This window comes from Trichechus manatus, unplaced genomic scaffold (assembly GCF_000243295.1).
Source record: "Trichechus manatus latirostris isolate Lorelei unplaced genomic scaffold, TriManLat1.0 scaffold00084, whole genome shotgun sequence".
NCBI classification, from domain to species: Eukaryota; Metazoa; Chordata; class Mammalia; order Sirenia; family Trichechidae; genus Trichechus; species Trichechus manatus.
Window position 1 is genome coordinate 3,663,617 of NW_004444020.1, and position 15,186 is coordinate 3,678,802.

Consider the following 15,186-nt stretch of genomic DNA (forward strand, 5'->3'; position numbering starts at 1 on the left):
CCACACCTACTGCTATAGTTAGAGATCATAATGGTGGAGACAGTTTTAAATCTTTATATTTTATTTGCTATTCAATTACAATTTTCAGAGAGTAAAAGTTTCCAAAACCCCAGCATATAGTAGTCTGAAAATTCCAGTGGTTTGGCCTCTGATGATTTGCACATATCCTGCAAAATCCTATTGATTAACCACTGAGACTGTCTCTGCTAACTGCATAAGTTAACTGTTGGGGTGAATTTTGACAGAGGAGGCAAGAGAGCAAGTATATCAAAATCCAAACATGTTGTAAGAAATGGAAGAGCAAGAAATACAAAAAGCCTCAGGTGAACCAAATGGGCAGAAGGCCACCATCTCAGTAACAAAGTTTGTTAAATTTGCTGATTGTAAAAGCCAAAGCACTACAGTACAATGGATCTGCCCATTGTATGGAATTATTTATCAGAAAAAGTAACATCAAGGAAGCAGCCAGACCTTAAGGATGTGTTTGCAAGTTCATCAGACACTCCTATAATAGCATCATCTTCAACCATGGAGTCTTCATTATATTTTGGAATTTGGGAGATGTTTATTGTGGAAATTCTATTGAATAGTAAATGAAATATAATGGTTTAAAATGTCTACATCATTGTGATCTCTAATGGCAAGGGTGGGGATGGCTTAAAAATTTCTACATCTTTTTACCTCTAATTTTCTTTGCCTCTCATTTTTCTTCCTCTTTCGCTCTCATCTTTCAAAACAGAATTCTTTGGCATTGAGCCAGTTGCTTAAATATCATATAGTGTATGCCTGGAACAAGAGTCCCTTGGGTTTTGTTCTGTTTCTCTGTTAGTTTGTTTTTTCTTCATTTGAGGTCTGGTCTTTGACTTATATAGTTCTACTTGATATCTGGTGCGCTAATGATCCTACCTGGGATTTCGGCCAGTCCATAGCCAGCCATTCTGTTATCCAAAGGGGCACTGAAAAAGAGATTGGTAAACAAAGATACGAATTAATTTCATTCATTCATTCATTCATTCATTCAACAAATATTTTAGTGCCACTGTGTGTCAGGCCCTGTGCTAGATCCTGGATATCCCTTAAACAAACAAAAAACTTGAACTCCTGGAGAAGGTCAGCTTTAAAAAATTAATCCTTTTTCAAAGTAAATTTACTATGAAGGCACTGTAGAGGATATAATGTATAAAGATAGGGTCTCTTAAAAACAGGTTCATACAATCAACCAACAGATATTCATTGTTTTAGTCAGTCAGTATAGACCAACTTCTATAACAAATAATCTCAAAAAATGACTTCATCCAAATTTATTTATTGCTTACACAAAATTCCAAAGTAGATATTTCTGGTTGAGTAGCTTTCCTCCAAGGTGTGATCAGGCTTCTTCCATCTCAGTGCTTGCCTCCAAGATCATCTTGGAAGTGGAAGAGAGTATGGGGAAGACACGTGGAAGTGATACACATAAATTTCTTCTCTCAGTCCATTGGCTAGATTTAGTCACATGACCCCCCATCTAGATGCAGCAGGCCTGGGAAATGTTGTGTATGGCTGGACTGTCCCTTCCCAGTAACAAATCTATACTATGGGAGAGAAACATGAATCTTGGTAATCAACTAGTCATCTCTATGTTCTTGACTCTAAGGTTAAAACTCTACTCTACATGGAAGGATAATTAATGAAGCAAGATAGTCTTCCAAGCATTCAATTCTCTTGACAGCCTGTAGTATAGAGTAAAAATAGAAGCAATAGGCATGTTTCTTAGAAATTACTAGTTCTCCACACTGTTGTCATGGAACTCCTCCAGAACTGCTTCACTAATAGTTTTCTGTTATGGAGCTCTGTTATCATCACTGGTTGGCATGGATGCCCTTGAAATAAGTGAATAAGTGACCAGAAGCACATTAATTTCAAGTTTTGATAGAATCGGGGGGGGGGGGGTTAATACTGCCATTCACAAATGAAAAGAATAAAAGGAAGGAAAAGGAAAGCATGATTCCTTTCAACCTCCTGCTATGGTAGTATTAAAAGAGTTGAAAAAGTCTGGGAATGTGATATTAATGAAAACAGGATCACCATGTAAGGTGTCAAAGAGAAAAATTAATAACAGGCATCTTACTTGGATTTTAAGGGTTTTTTTCTTATCCCCAAAACCAAATTTTTAGCTGCCAGTCCAGAGACCACCTGGTAACGTGATAGTTGATCTCAGTAAAAGTGGGAGGGCAGAGTTCAATCAATCATGTTAAAATTAGCCAATGGTTGATTTTGTATTCTTCTCCCTTCTCTTCTCTTTGTAAGCCTCATTATAACTAAGCCTACTTTGAGCCATTTGCTTTTTATTTGGAATCAGAATGGTCTCCCTATATGCATATAGAATAACTACTCAGAATAAACCTGTATTTCAATTTGAGTTTTGATTATTTTTTAACAAAGGTTATACAGGTTACAAGGAGCCCTGGTGGAACAGTGGTTAAAGTGATCGACTGCTAACCGAAAAGTTGGCAGTTTGAAACTACCAGCAGCTCCACGGGAGAAAGATGTGGCAGTCTGCTTCCATAGAGATTTACAGCCTTGGAAACCCTATGGGATTTCTATGAGTCGGAATAGACTCAATGACGTGGGTTTGTGTTTAGACAGGTTGCACACTGCACAACTTTAGGGGTACCATTCACATTGTAGTCTGTGTGAATAGTACCCACCTGCAGTTATGTGACTCATCTACAGAGGAAATGAATAGAAATATTAGCGATGGAGTAGTAAAAAAAAAAAAATTGCATTTTTACCACAGTTCCTGATGCTGTAGCCAGGCCCAGCTGATAACTTGTCTTTTGGGTTTTGCCGATTTAAGTTCTGATCAAGTTTTACTTTGAAACAGTATGTAAGGAAGCCTGTCTTGTTTCATAAGCCGATATGTCATGTTTCTGTAGAAAAATAGAGAGGAAAAATAGAAAGAAGAGAGTTGAGAGTATAATGAAAAGTGGAGAAACAAAAGAAGGTGGAAGGGTCAAGGAGCTATGGCATTTTGAGAACTAAATGAGTCGATGGAGAGACCTCTCTGAGCCTCTGCTCCCTTATCTATAAAACAGGAGGCTTAGACTAGGAGGTCTCTGACATCCATTCCTGCATATAGTGTTCAAAGAAACATAGAATGTACAGCAGCCTAATCCAGGAGTTACTATTTTACCCAAGAAATGTCCCATAAAACAAGAATAGTTCTGTGGCAGAAACATTTGTCTGAGAACCAGAAAAGCTAGATTCTAATCCTGGCTTGGCTACTAATTTATGTTGATCATGTCACTTTTCTGAGCCTTAGTTTACCCATTTATAAAGAGTTTAAGTTTATCCAGCTATAAAAAGAACATCAAGTGATCTGTAGGGCTGTTCCTGCTCTTAATATTTTCTGATTCTAGAATTTTAAAATGGGTGGATGTTTTTGCCTTTAAAAAAAGAAAAGATCCTGAGTGTCCTTATATCTGCACCTTGGAGTCAGGTAACATGAGAAAAGCTATTACGTTTCAATAAAAAGAAACATCAATAAAGTCAGCCTGTGATCTTTTCAAGTCAGTCCATCCCAGGTATTACTTCTTATTAAGCATTTATTAACCTTTTTAGGTATGATCAGATCTGTACATAAAACTGAAATGCATGCCACCCTTTCTGACAAACTTTTTAGATTCTAAGTCTGTCTGTAGGAAGATTTCTTATTGCCAGTGGTCTATTTCACCTGTTTTTATGGTTTCACAAGCTTCCCTTGGTTGACTCATAGTCATCTTCAAAAATGTGTACTGAGCATCTGTGCATAGTGCACCGTTACAGTAATTATGAATTTAAAGAAAATAAAAGGTAATAAGCCTGATTTCACAGAGCTTCTGGTTAATTCCAGTAGGTGTGGGAAGTAGCTAATTGGAACCGTAATTTTAAAGACTAAAGTGTTAACCTGGCTGCTGCACTGTTAGGGGTCTTAAATATGTCAAATAAAGGAACACATGTCATATTCCTATAGAGGAACATATAGAAGGTATTCAGTGTTGAATGAACACACCTAGGAAAGATCCACCTGTCTGCAACAAGGGCAGCCAGTGAGCAGACCTGTCAGTCACTGTCATAACTCTTCGCGGAGAAAAAATAGTAGCAACAAAGGCCTCCGTTGAGAATTTGTAACCTTAAACCTGCCCTCTTGTATTTCTGGTTTTGAATTTATGTAACGTACGCAGTATGGGTAGCTCCAAGAAGAGATATAAATTAAAGTAGTTCCAGTGCATAGCACCTCCTGGGGCCCAGCCAAAACAAATGGAAATTATCTTTTAGGAAAAGTGTCCTAAACCAAGGCAGCTTAAGATACCCACAGATTAATTTTAGCCAAACATGAGCACTCAGAAAGTTACCAGATATATAAGGAAACAAGCTATGATAATCATTGTTGTGTGCTGTTGCGTTGATTCCAGTAGCGACCCTATAGGACAGAGTAGAACTGCCCCGTAAGGTTCCCAAAGCTGTAATCTTTAGAAAAGCAGATCGCTGGGTCTTTTCTCCCATGGAGTGGCTGATGGGTTTTAACTACTGACCTTTTGATTAGCAGCAGAGCACTTAACTATTGCACCACCTGGGCTCCTTGCTATGATAAGCAAGAGTCAGCAAAAGAGAGAGAGAGACTTACAGACAGAAAGATTGATTGATTGATTTAGACCATCAGGAACTTCAGATGTTGGAATTATCAGACACAGAATATAAACTAACTGGTGTTCTTGTAATCTATTGATGTCTAATAAATTATCCCCCAGAATTTAGTGGCAAAAAACAACAATTTTTTATGTTTATGGCTTCTGTGGTTTAGGAACTCAGGGCACAGAAAGGATGGTTTGTCTCTGCTGATAGAAAATAACTATCAACTTATAATTATGGATCCAATGAAACTATCTTTAAAGCATACGGGCAAAGTAAAGACATTTTCACATTAGAAAAAAAAAAACATTTTCACTAAGAGACCTTCATTTATAGAACTTGTAAAAGATAAGATTCAGGAAGAGGAACATTTTCTCAGAAGGAAGATCTTAAATGTAAGAAGGAATGGTCAGCAAAGAAGTTGGTAAACATAAACATGAGAATCAATCCAGACAAACATTTTCGTTATTAAACAATTAATAATGTCTAATTTGTGAGATTAAAAAAGCAAACAAGACCAAAGAAATATGCTGGAAAATAATAGCATTTAAGTTGGGAGGTACTGAACAAAAAGTGTTCTAAATTTGTTATAGCACTTGTAAGGATGGTAAATATAGCAACTAGCTTAAACATTGTCAAGTAGTCATGGCAAAATTTCAAGGGAATCATTAAAAGAATAGAAATATAATTCATAACTTCCCAATCATTAGAGCAAAGTTATTAGCATAATAAAAAAATTTAGTCCAAAGGAAGACAATAAAGGGGAAAAAATGGACGTAAAGGAAGTTGGATACATAGACAAGGTAGAAATAAATCCAAGTATCAGTAAGCACAATAAATGTAAATGGATGAGACTAACCAGTTAAGTGCTCCGCAGCTCACTTTATGAGATTACTATAACCTTAATATAAAAGCCAGAATAGGACAACACAAGAAAGGAAAATTACAGGGTCAGTCTTACCCACGAACATAGTTATAAAGTCATGGCTGCTTGGGAGGGATAGAGATTATGAAAGCAAAAAGGATACAGCACCTGCACCCATCACCGCTGATGTCACAATGCCTGCAAGAACACACTGTGCCACCTTCTGGTTTGCTTCTTCGGTAGAGGCTGGCAGGAGGCCTTTATTGATATCAGCTTATTTGAGGTTGCCTGTTAATATTCATGACCTGAGGCCGCTGCACAGCGCCAGTGTTATATAACAGCACCTTATTTACGAATCAAGATGTCACAGTCTGATGAGTAATGACGTGCTTGTGGGAGTTGCTGAAAGATTAACTATAGAATCTTAACGAATCTAAGAATTGCAGGAGATAAGGCACCATCATAAAGAATTTATCAAAGTGATTCATCTGTGTTGCTGTGGACAGATTACCTTCTTACACTGTCTCTGAAACTTTATAGCCAGCCTCTGAGTAGTTACAAATGTATTATTAATAATCCTAAGAAAAGCAGTACATTGTTGCATGGTTTAAGCATTGCTCGTGTCCAGAAATTTTGAAGAGACAAACCTGACTTTATAATATCACTGTCTCTTGAAATTTGATTCTCTTAAAACAAAATCTAACAAGGAATTGTGTTTCTCTTTGAATCCAGCAAATCTACCAGCCATCTATTGGTGAATTAGATTAAAATTAAAAATTTAGGTTTATCTACCTCCCTTATCCTGTCTCTGAGAGCTCTTACTGAGTAAAGGGCAAATGAAATGGGATGAAGGTCCCTGATAGGATCAGGTTGTGTATCTGAACTAGGGAAAGTAGGTGCTGCCTGGTTTTAAAGTCGACTGATTCCCTGTGATGAGGAAGACAAGTGCAAGGACTTTTCTTCCAGGCAGTGACCTACTTCTGAGTGCACATGAAACTGAGCTGTGCCTGTTGAGAAGAGGTCAGAGGCCCAGACAATTTTTGGAAGAGGAAAGGATCCTCCCAATATGACAGGCTCTAAGAGAAGTTAATAGTAGTATTAACTGATCTTCCTTGTAGATGTATCCTATCACTGACAGCATTGTGTACTTTAGGATAGATCTTGAAATGTTCTTTTTGACAATGAATGCAACGACATTTCTCTTCAATTTATCATTCCCGACATAGTAGACCATATGATTGTCTGATACAAAATGGCCAACACCATTCCATCTCAGCTTGCTAATGCCTAGGATATCGATCTTTGTGTGTTCCATTTCATTTTTGACAACTTCCAATTTTCCTAGATTCATACTTCATACATTCCACGTTCCTAGTATTAATGGATGTTTGCAACTCTTTCTTCTCATTTTGAGTCATGCTACATCAGCAAATGAAGGTCCCGAAAGTGTTACTTCATCCACATCATTAAGGTCATCTCTACTTTGAGGAGGCAGCTCTTCCCAAGTCATATTTTGAGTGCCTTCCAACCTGAGGGGTTCATCTTCCAGCACTATATCAGACAATGTTTCACTGTTATTCATAAGGTTTTCACTGGCCAATTTTTTTAGACGTAGACTGCCAAGTCCATCTTCCTAGTCTTAGTCTGGAAACTCCACTGAAACCTGTCTACCATGGGTGACCCTGCTGGTATTTGAATACCAGTAGCATAGTTTCCAGCATCACAGCAACATACAAGCCACCACAATACAACAAAATCACAGACAAGTGGTATGGCTGGTTAATATGACTATTATTCAAATTTATGCACCAGCTGCTAGTGCCAAAGATGAAGAAATTGAAGATTTTTACCAACTTCAGCAGTCTGAAATTGATCAAACATGCAATCAAGATGCATTGATAATTACTGGTGATTGGAATGTAAAAGTTGGAAACAAAAAGGAAGGATCAGTAGTTGGAAAATATGGACTTGGTAATAGAAATGACTCCAGAGATTGCATGATAAAATCTTGCAAGACCAATGGCTTCCTCATTGCAAATACCGTTTTTCAACAACATAAATGGTTACTATACACATGGACCTCGCAAGATGGAATACACAGAAATCAAATCGACTACATCTATGGAAAGAGACAATAGAGAAGCTCAGTATCTTCAGCCAGAACAAGGCCAGGGGCTGACTGCCAAACAGACCATCAATTGCTCATATGGAAATTCAAGTTGAAGATGAAGAAAGTTAAAATAAGTCCATGAGAGCTCAAGTATGACCATGAATGTACCCCACCTGAATTTAGAGACCATCTCAAGAATAGATTTGATGCATTGAACTCTAATGACCAAGGACCTGATGAGTTGTGGGATGACATCAAGGACATCATAGATGAAAGCAAAAGGTCATTAAAAAGACAGGAAAAAAGAAAAGAGCCAAATGGATGTCAGAAGAAATTCTGAAACTTACTCTTCAGCATAGAGTAGCTAAAACGAATGGAAGAAATGATGAAATAAAAGAGCTGAGCAGAAGATTTCAAAGGGCAACTTGAAAAGAGAAAGTAAAGTATTATAATGAAATGTACAAAGACCTAGAGTTAGGAAACCAAAAGGGAAGAACACACTCAGCATTTCTCAAGCTGAAAGAACGAAGAAAAAATTCAAGCCTCAAGTTGCAATATTGAGGGATTATATGGGCAAAATATTGAACGACACAGGGAACATCAAAAGCAGATTGAAGGAATACACAGAATCACTGTACCAAAAAGAATTGGTCAACTTTTAACCATTTCAGGAAGCAGCATATGATCAAGAACTGATTGTATTGAAGGAAGATGTCCAAGCTGCACTGAAAGGATTGGTGAAAAAGAAGGCTCCAGGAATTGACCGAATACCAATTGAGATGCTTCAACAAATGGTTGCAGTTCTGGAAGTGCTCATTTGTCTATGCCAAGAAATTTGGAAGACAGCTACCTGACCACCCGACTGGAAGAGATCCATATATGTGCCCATTCCAGAGAAAGGTGATCCAACAGAATGCAGAAATTATCAAACAATATCATTACTATCAGACACAAGTGAAATTTTGCTGAGATAATTCAAATACAGTAGCAGCAGTACATCGACCGGAAAGTGCCAGAAATTCAAGACAAATTCAGAAGAGGACATGGAACGAGGGATATCACTGCTGATGTCAGGTGGGTCTCGGCTGAAAGTAGAGAATACCAGAAAGATGTTTACCTGTGTTTTATTGACTATGCAAAGGCATTGGACTTCATGAATCATAACAAATTATGGACAACGTTTCAAAGAATGAGAATTCCAGAGCACTTAATTGTGCTCATGTGAAACCTGTACATAGACCAAGAGGCAACTGTTCGAACAGAATAAAGGGATACTGTGTGGTTTAAAATCAGGAAAGGTGTGTGTCACAGTTGTATCCTTTCACCTTGCTTATTCAATCTGTATGCGAGCAAATAATATGAGAAGCTGGACTATATGAAGAAGAACGGGGCATGAGGATTGATGGAAGACTCATTAACAACCTGTGATATGCAGATGACACAACCTTGCCTGCTGAAAGTAAAGAGGACTTGAAGCACTTACTGATGAAGATCATAGATGACAGCCTTCAGTATGGATTACACTTCAATGTAAAGAAAACAAAAAGCCTCACAATTGAACCAATAAGTAACATCATGATAAACAGAGAAAATATTGAAGTTGCCAAGGATTTCATTTTAATTGGATCCACAATCAATGCCCGTGGAAGCGGCAGTCAAGAAGTCAAACATATTGCATTGGGCAAATCTGCTGCAAAAGACCTCTTTCAAGTGTTAAAAGCAAAGATGTCATTTTGAGGACTAAGGTGCACCTGACCCAAGCCATGGTGTTTTCAATCACCTCATATGCATGTGAAAGCTGGACAATGAATAAGGAAGACCAAAGAATTGATGCCTTTGAGTTGTGGTGTTGGCAAAGAATATTGAATATACCATGAACAGCCAGAAGAACAAACAAATCTATCTTGGAAGAAGTACAGCCAAAATACTCCTTAGAAGCAAGGATGGCAAGACTTTGTCTCATGTGCTTTGGACATGTTATCAGGAGGGATCAGTCCCTGGAGAAGGACATCATGCTTGGTAAAGTAGAGGGTCAGCAAAAAAGAGGAAGACCCTCAACAAGATGAATTGACAGTGTGGCTTTGAGAATTGATGCCTTTGAGTTGCGGCGTTGGCGAATTGATATTGTGGTGTCGGAGAATTGATGCCTTTGAGTTGTGGTGTTGGCGAAGAATACTGAATATACCGTGAACAGCCAGAAGAATAAACAAATGTATCTTGGAAGAAGTACAGCCAAAATGCTCCTTAGAAGCAAGGCTAGAAAGACCTCATCTCATGTACTTTGGACATGTTATCAGGAGGGATCATTCCCTGGAGAAGGACATCATGTCTTGGTAAATTAGAGGGTCAGCAAAAAAGAGGAAGACCCTCAACAAGATGAATTGACAGTGTGGCTGCAGCAGTGGGCTGTCTTAGTTAGCTACTGCTGCTATAACACAAGGAGGCTAGAAGTCCGAATTCAGGGTGCCAACTCAAGGGGAAGGCTTTCTCTCTCTGTCAGCTCTGGGAGAAGGTCCTTGTTATCAATCATCCCCAGTTGAGGAACTTCTCAGCACAGGGGTCCTGGGTCCAAAGGACGCACTATTCCCCTGGCTCTTGTTTCTTGGTAATTTAAGGTCCCTCTGTCTCTCTACTTGCTTCTCTCTTTTATATCTCAAAAGAGATTGATTTAAGACACAACCTAATCTTGTAAATTGCATCATGCCACGTTAATATAACTGCCTCTAATCCTGCCTCATTAACATCCTAGAGGTAGAATTTACAACACATAGGAAAATCACATCAGATAACAAAATGGTGGACAATCACACAATACTGGGAATCATGGCCTAGCCAGATTGACACACATTTTTGGGGGACACAGTTGAGTCCATAACAGGCTCAAACATAGCAATGATTTTGAGGATGGCACGGTACCAGGCAGTGTTTCATTCTGTTGTACGTAGGGTTGCGATGAATCAGAACTGACTGGACAGTACCTAACAACAATAACTACAGGAGGCATTGCTTTATATGTCTTGCTCAGGGACCTTGTGGAAAAGGTGATGGGTAGGACAGGATTCAGGTGTCCTTACTGTTGTTTCCATCAAACTGTGGGAAGGTAGGAAAGTATAGTGCATGGTTCTCCTAAACCTGGTTTGGAAGGCCATGTGGTAGGTCCAGTTCAAGAGAAGCTGACTGCTGGTCCCTGCTACCTCTCAGTAAAAGTGGATGGACCAGAGTGGACAGGAGTCCCTTATGTGTTTATATATCACATCCTCATCTCTGGGGCAGCCATGCCATCTCACCTCCCCAATCCCTACAGCTCGAGGAGACGGAGGTGCTTCTCCCAGTATCCCTGTCAGCACTCAGTGCTCTTTGGCATCACCACTGCCTCCCTCTGCTAACCTCCATCCTCTCCCCTCTGCCCTGGTAGCTACCCTGGGACTTTGGGGAAAGCAAAGCAAGCTCCTCATTGAGAGAAACAGAGAGAGAGGAAAGGGAAGAGAGAGGGAGGGAGGGAGATTGTAAAACATCTTGTCTGTGAACAAAGGGCAAAGCATAGTGTGGGGAAACATTTTTTGAGGAGGGTAGGGCTTCTTTTTGGTCTTGGAGTGACATCTGTGTTTAAAAAAAAAAGATGGTGTCAATCAAGCATCTTGGACTAAATTTGAAGTATGAAGAGCAATTTCAAGGTTAGCTGATTTTTAGAGCAGCTGAGAAAGCATTAAAACTGACCGTTTCTGTGCCTGTCAACTTTGTGGATGTGGCTGGAAATGGTTGGAGATGTTACCTTTTCCACTGTCTTTCAAATTACAAGTAAATGTGAAGCACTCAGTTACCCATTTTCTGTGTATGCAGAATTCTTCTGCCTGATATTTAGGTTGCAGATGCTGTAGGTGCTGGTGATTAGAAGCAGCAGTTGCATTTTACAACTTTTTTTTTTTTTTCAATCTATTGATCCCATCCCGTCTGGAGCAAAGGACAGTGAAGAAAACCAAAGATGCAAGGAAAATATTAGCCCAAAGGACTAAAGGTTCACATGAACCACAGCCTCCACCAGCCTGAGCCCAGAAGAACTAGATGGTGCCCAGCTACCGCCACCGATCTCTCTGACAGGGATCATGATAGAGTGTCCTGGACAGAGTGGGAGAAAAATGTAGAACAAAATTCAAATTCACAAAGAAAGACCAGGCCTACTGGTCTGACGGAGACTGGAGGAAATCCCGAGACTATGGCCCCTGGACACCCTGATAACAGAAATGAAGCCACTCCCGAAGCCCACTTTTCAGACAAAGATTAGACAGACCTTTAAAACAAACAGTACTACACTTGAGCAATGTGCTTCTTAGTTCAATCAAATATATAAGACCAAATGGGCAGCTCCTGTTCAAAAGCAAGATGAGAAGGCAGGAAGGGACAGGAAAACTGGATGAATGGACACGGGGAACCCTGGGTGGAAACAGGGGAGAGTGCTGTCACTTCTTAAACTTTTCTAGCAGTACCCTTATTCTGTAGGCCTACCTATTGCCTGTATTAACATGATTAGAACAGTGAGGATCAAAACTAAACTCTGATACTATGCTAAGTTAATTTGACCTTTAATTTTGCTGTTTATGCTATATTTTTAAGAATCCAGGATGTCAGTTTTATTTTGGTTTAATGTGAGCTGGATTGTAAGCTGCATAAAATAATAGCAAGGGTTTGCAGTTGGGGCTTTGACAGACTTGGATTCAAATCTTGGTCCTGCCATTTACTGGCCACCTTATTTTCTTATCTGTCTAGGGGGAATAATATAACCTACCATGTGGGAGTTTTGTGAGAATTAAATGAGGTTACTTATCAGAAGCTCCAAGCACAATATTTGGCACCTAATAGATGACAAATAGTTGAAATTGTTAGTTATTCACATACCTCTCTAGTAGGGGATCTGAGCATGATGCCTGTGGTTTAATCAAGGTTGGATGAGAGGCTTAGAGGAGAAACAGAGTAATTCTCATTCAGACAGAAGTCCAGATGTTGCCCTGATGAGGTCTGTGCCCAGCCAGCTGCTTGCAAGATCTGGAGCTGCCAATGAGAGCTGAGAATTGGATTCCTTTCGCTTTCTTCTTCTTCTTAGGACTCCTAAATCTAACAAATTGGACTGGAAATGTCAATAATTTGAACTTTTTGGAGGCCGTATGATATAGAAGATCATGAACTTTCTAATCCTGGCTCTGCAACTTACTAGTTGGGGGACTTTGGTTTACTTCCTTATTTATTAAATGGGAAAAAAATGATAACCCCTTCTCAGAGGTCCAGTGAGGTGATGTATGTGAAAATGCCAGCACAACAGTGAATACATCGTGCCCGGTACCCACATTAGCTGTTCTCACCCACCTCACCTGCTACACCACCTTTGCCTCCCCTTTGTGTTGAAAGATGTGTTGTTTCTAGGTAGTGTTTTAAAAGTTTGGATCTAGCATCTTCATGGTATCAGGGCATGTTTATTGGGCACCTCTGAAGCAGAGAGCCCTACCAGCTGCAGAAGGGCATTAGGGAAGATTAGGCGAATGCACTTCATAGCCTAAAAGAGTTTTTCCAAGAGAAAAGGTTTATTCTAAGAGTCATCATATAAGACACAATGGGCTGATCTCTGTCTCAAGTGGCATACAATTCACTGACAAAATACAGAAAATTTTAACTTAAGGTTGAGAGAAAAAAACTGCATTCACGTAAATAGCACTGAGGCTCTTGGTCATGATTTGAGAATAATGTCTTTGTTATTTTACTCTTTACAGGCTCATGTGCAGTAATCCTTGTGTTCTTCCTGGGTTTAATTTTCTTTCTCAGGAGGAATGTGCTATCACAGAATAGGGAGAGCAATTAGGGTCACATAACAACATATTTATAAATTTTTGTATGAGAGATTAACTTGAATTGTAAAGTTTTCACTTAAAGTACAACAATAAAATAAATAAAATTAAATTAAAAAAAATTCTTTCTCAGGCTGTCCTCATGTGCAGCTTTTTAATATAGGATAGTACAACACTAAAATGCCTCCCACTCACCAAAGAGAACTTTCTGGCACAGAATACATTTCTGGTACTAAGTCAAAGTCTTAGAAAATTAAGTGTAATCGTCTGTCTGACTTTATACTTTAATAAACCTATTCTGATTAGTCTCTTTGCTTCTAATGCTTCTGTAGCCTGTGGCAAGATATTCTTCCCTTTATTAGAATTGTGTCATGGTGAAGAAGTGTTTTTGGTATTGTGACACTCTCCTGATGGAGTTCTGGAAGAATCTCTCCCTTCTTTGTGAATACTTGAGGAACCACCAGAGGAAACAGTTGAGAGGTGGATGAATCTGTGAGCTCTGGACTTGCCATTCTCCTCAGCTCCATGGATGTGGTATGAGCTAAAGGAGGAAGAGGTAGTGAAGAGGGAAATGATGAAATGCGCCCGTATGTAGTGCCTACAAAGCACAAGTTCCAGCGCATTCACGTATTTTTTTAAGAGCTATTATCCCTATTAGGCAGTTGAGAAACTGAGGCTCAGTGAGGTTAAATAATATACCCTGGGTTACATTGGCTATAAGTAAGTAATAGAATTAAGACTTTAATGTCTAGCTTCTGACTTCAAAGCCAATATTCCTTCAGCTATTCTACATTAGCACTTAGAGGAATTAATGTGTTACCAAAAGGAAATAAGATTTTGCAACAGGAGGAGAAACAATGTTTTTAGTCTTGGTACAGTACCCAGTAGTCTGTAGTGAGACCAATCCTGGAGGACAACTTAGCACAGGGGGCAGAGACAGTTTTCTAATACCTAGACAGTGGTGTGATTCTGATAAATGGGACAAGCCCCAGAGAAATGGGTCTGGCATGAAATCAGTGCTTTGAGAGGCCCAAAGGGTCGAGGAGGCCTTTCCTGAGTTGAAAGTGGAAGCCCACAGCAGACTCTCCAGGGTCTAGACCTAGGTGAAAGCCTTGTGAAGCTAGAGATGAAGGAAGGATCTGTGGAGCCGAGAGCCAAGGAGACTGGGGAACAAAGGATGGTGAGACTCTCACCAAATTTAAAGGCAACCACACCAACACATGAATACCCTGAGCCAGGTGCTAAGTGTCTTTGCTTAGCACCCAGCCTGGTTCAGAAACATGCATTTATTACGGTGTTTTCTTACCTATAAAGCTGCTAGTGACTGTTTTGATTTTGCTTTTTATTTTTTTAGTAATAATATTGGGCACATACTATTTAGGTAAATAAGATAAATAAGATCCCCGCACTCCTGGAGGTGGAGCCCTGGTGGCATAGTGATTAAGAGCTCGGCTGTTAACCAAAAGGTCAGTAGTTTGAATCCACCAGCAGCTCCTTGGAAACCCCTGTGGTGCAGTTCTGCTGTGTCCTATAGGGTCACTATGAGTTGGAGTTGACTTGATGGCAATGAGTTTGGTTTTGGGTTTACTTCTGATGGTTACAAGTCTAATTGGGGAACTCAAACAATAAAGAAATAAACAGAAACACCAGAAAGAGAACCTGCTCTACAGAAAATTAACACAGGTTATTGTGATGGCATGTAACTGGGTAGGTAGTTTGATTGG

At 39.4% G+C, this 15,186-nt stretch overlaps 1 protein-coding gene and 1 long non-coding RNA gene across 2 annotated transcripts in view; one reads left to right on the forward strand and one right to left on the reverse strand.

Annotated features, from left to right (window-relative positions):
• TMEM108 (transmembrane protein 108) overlaps window positions 1-15,186 on the forward strand; it is a 218,919-nt gene that overhangs the window by 28,212 nt on the left and 175,521 nt on the right. The gene's annotated exons all lie outside the window — the stretch shown is intronic.
• LOC111821434 (uncharacterized) lies at window positions 644-5,960 on the reverse strand. The gene is made up of 3 exons (XR_002824860.1): window positions 5,687-5,960; window positions 2,775-2,912; window positions 644-1,408 (listed from the first exon to the last, which is right to left on the reverse strand). It is a non-coding gene; the product is annotated as an uncharacterized LOC111821434 (long non-coding RNA).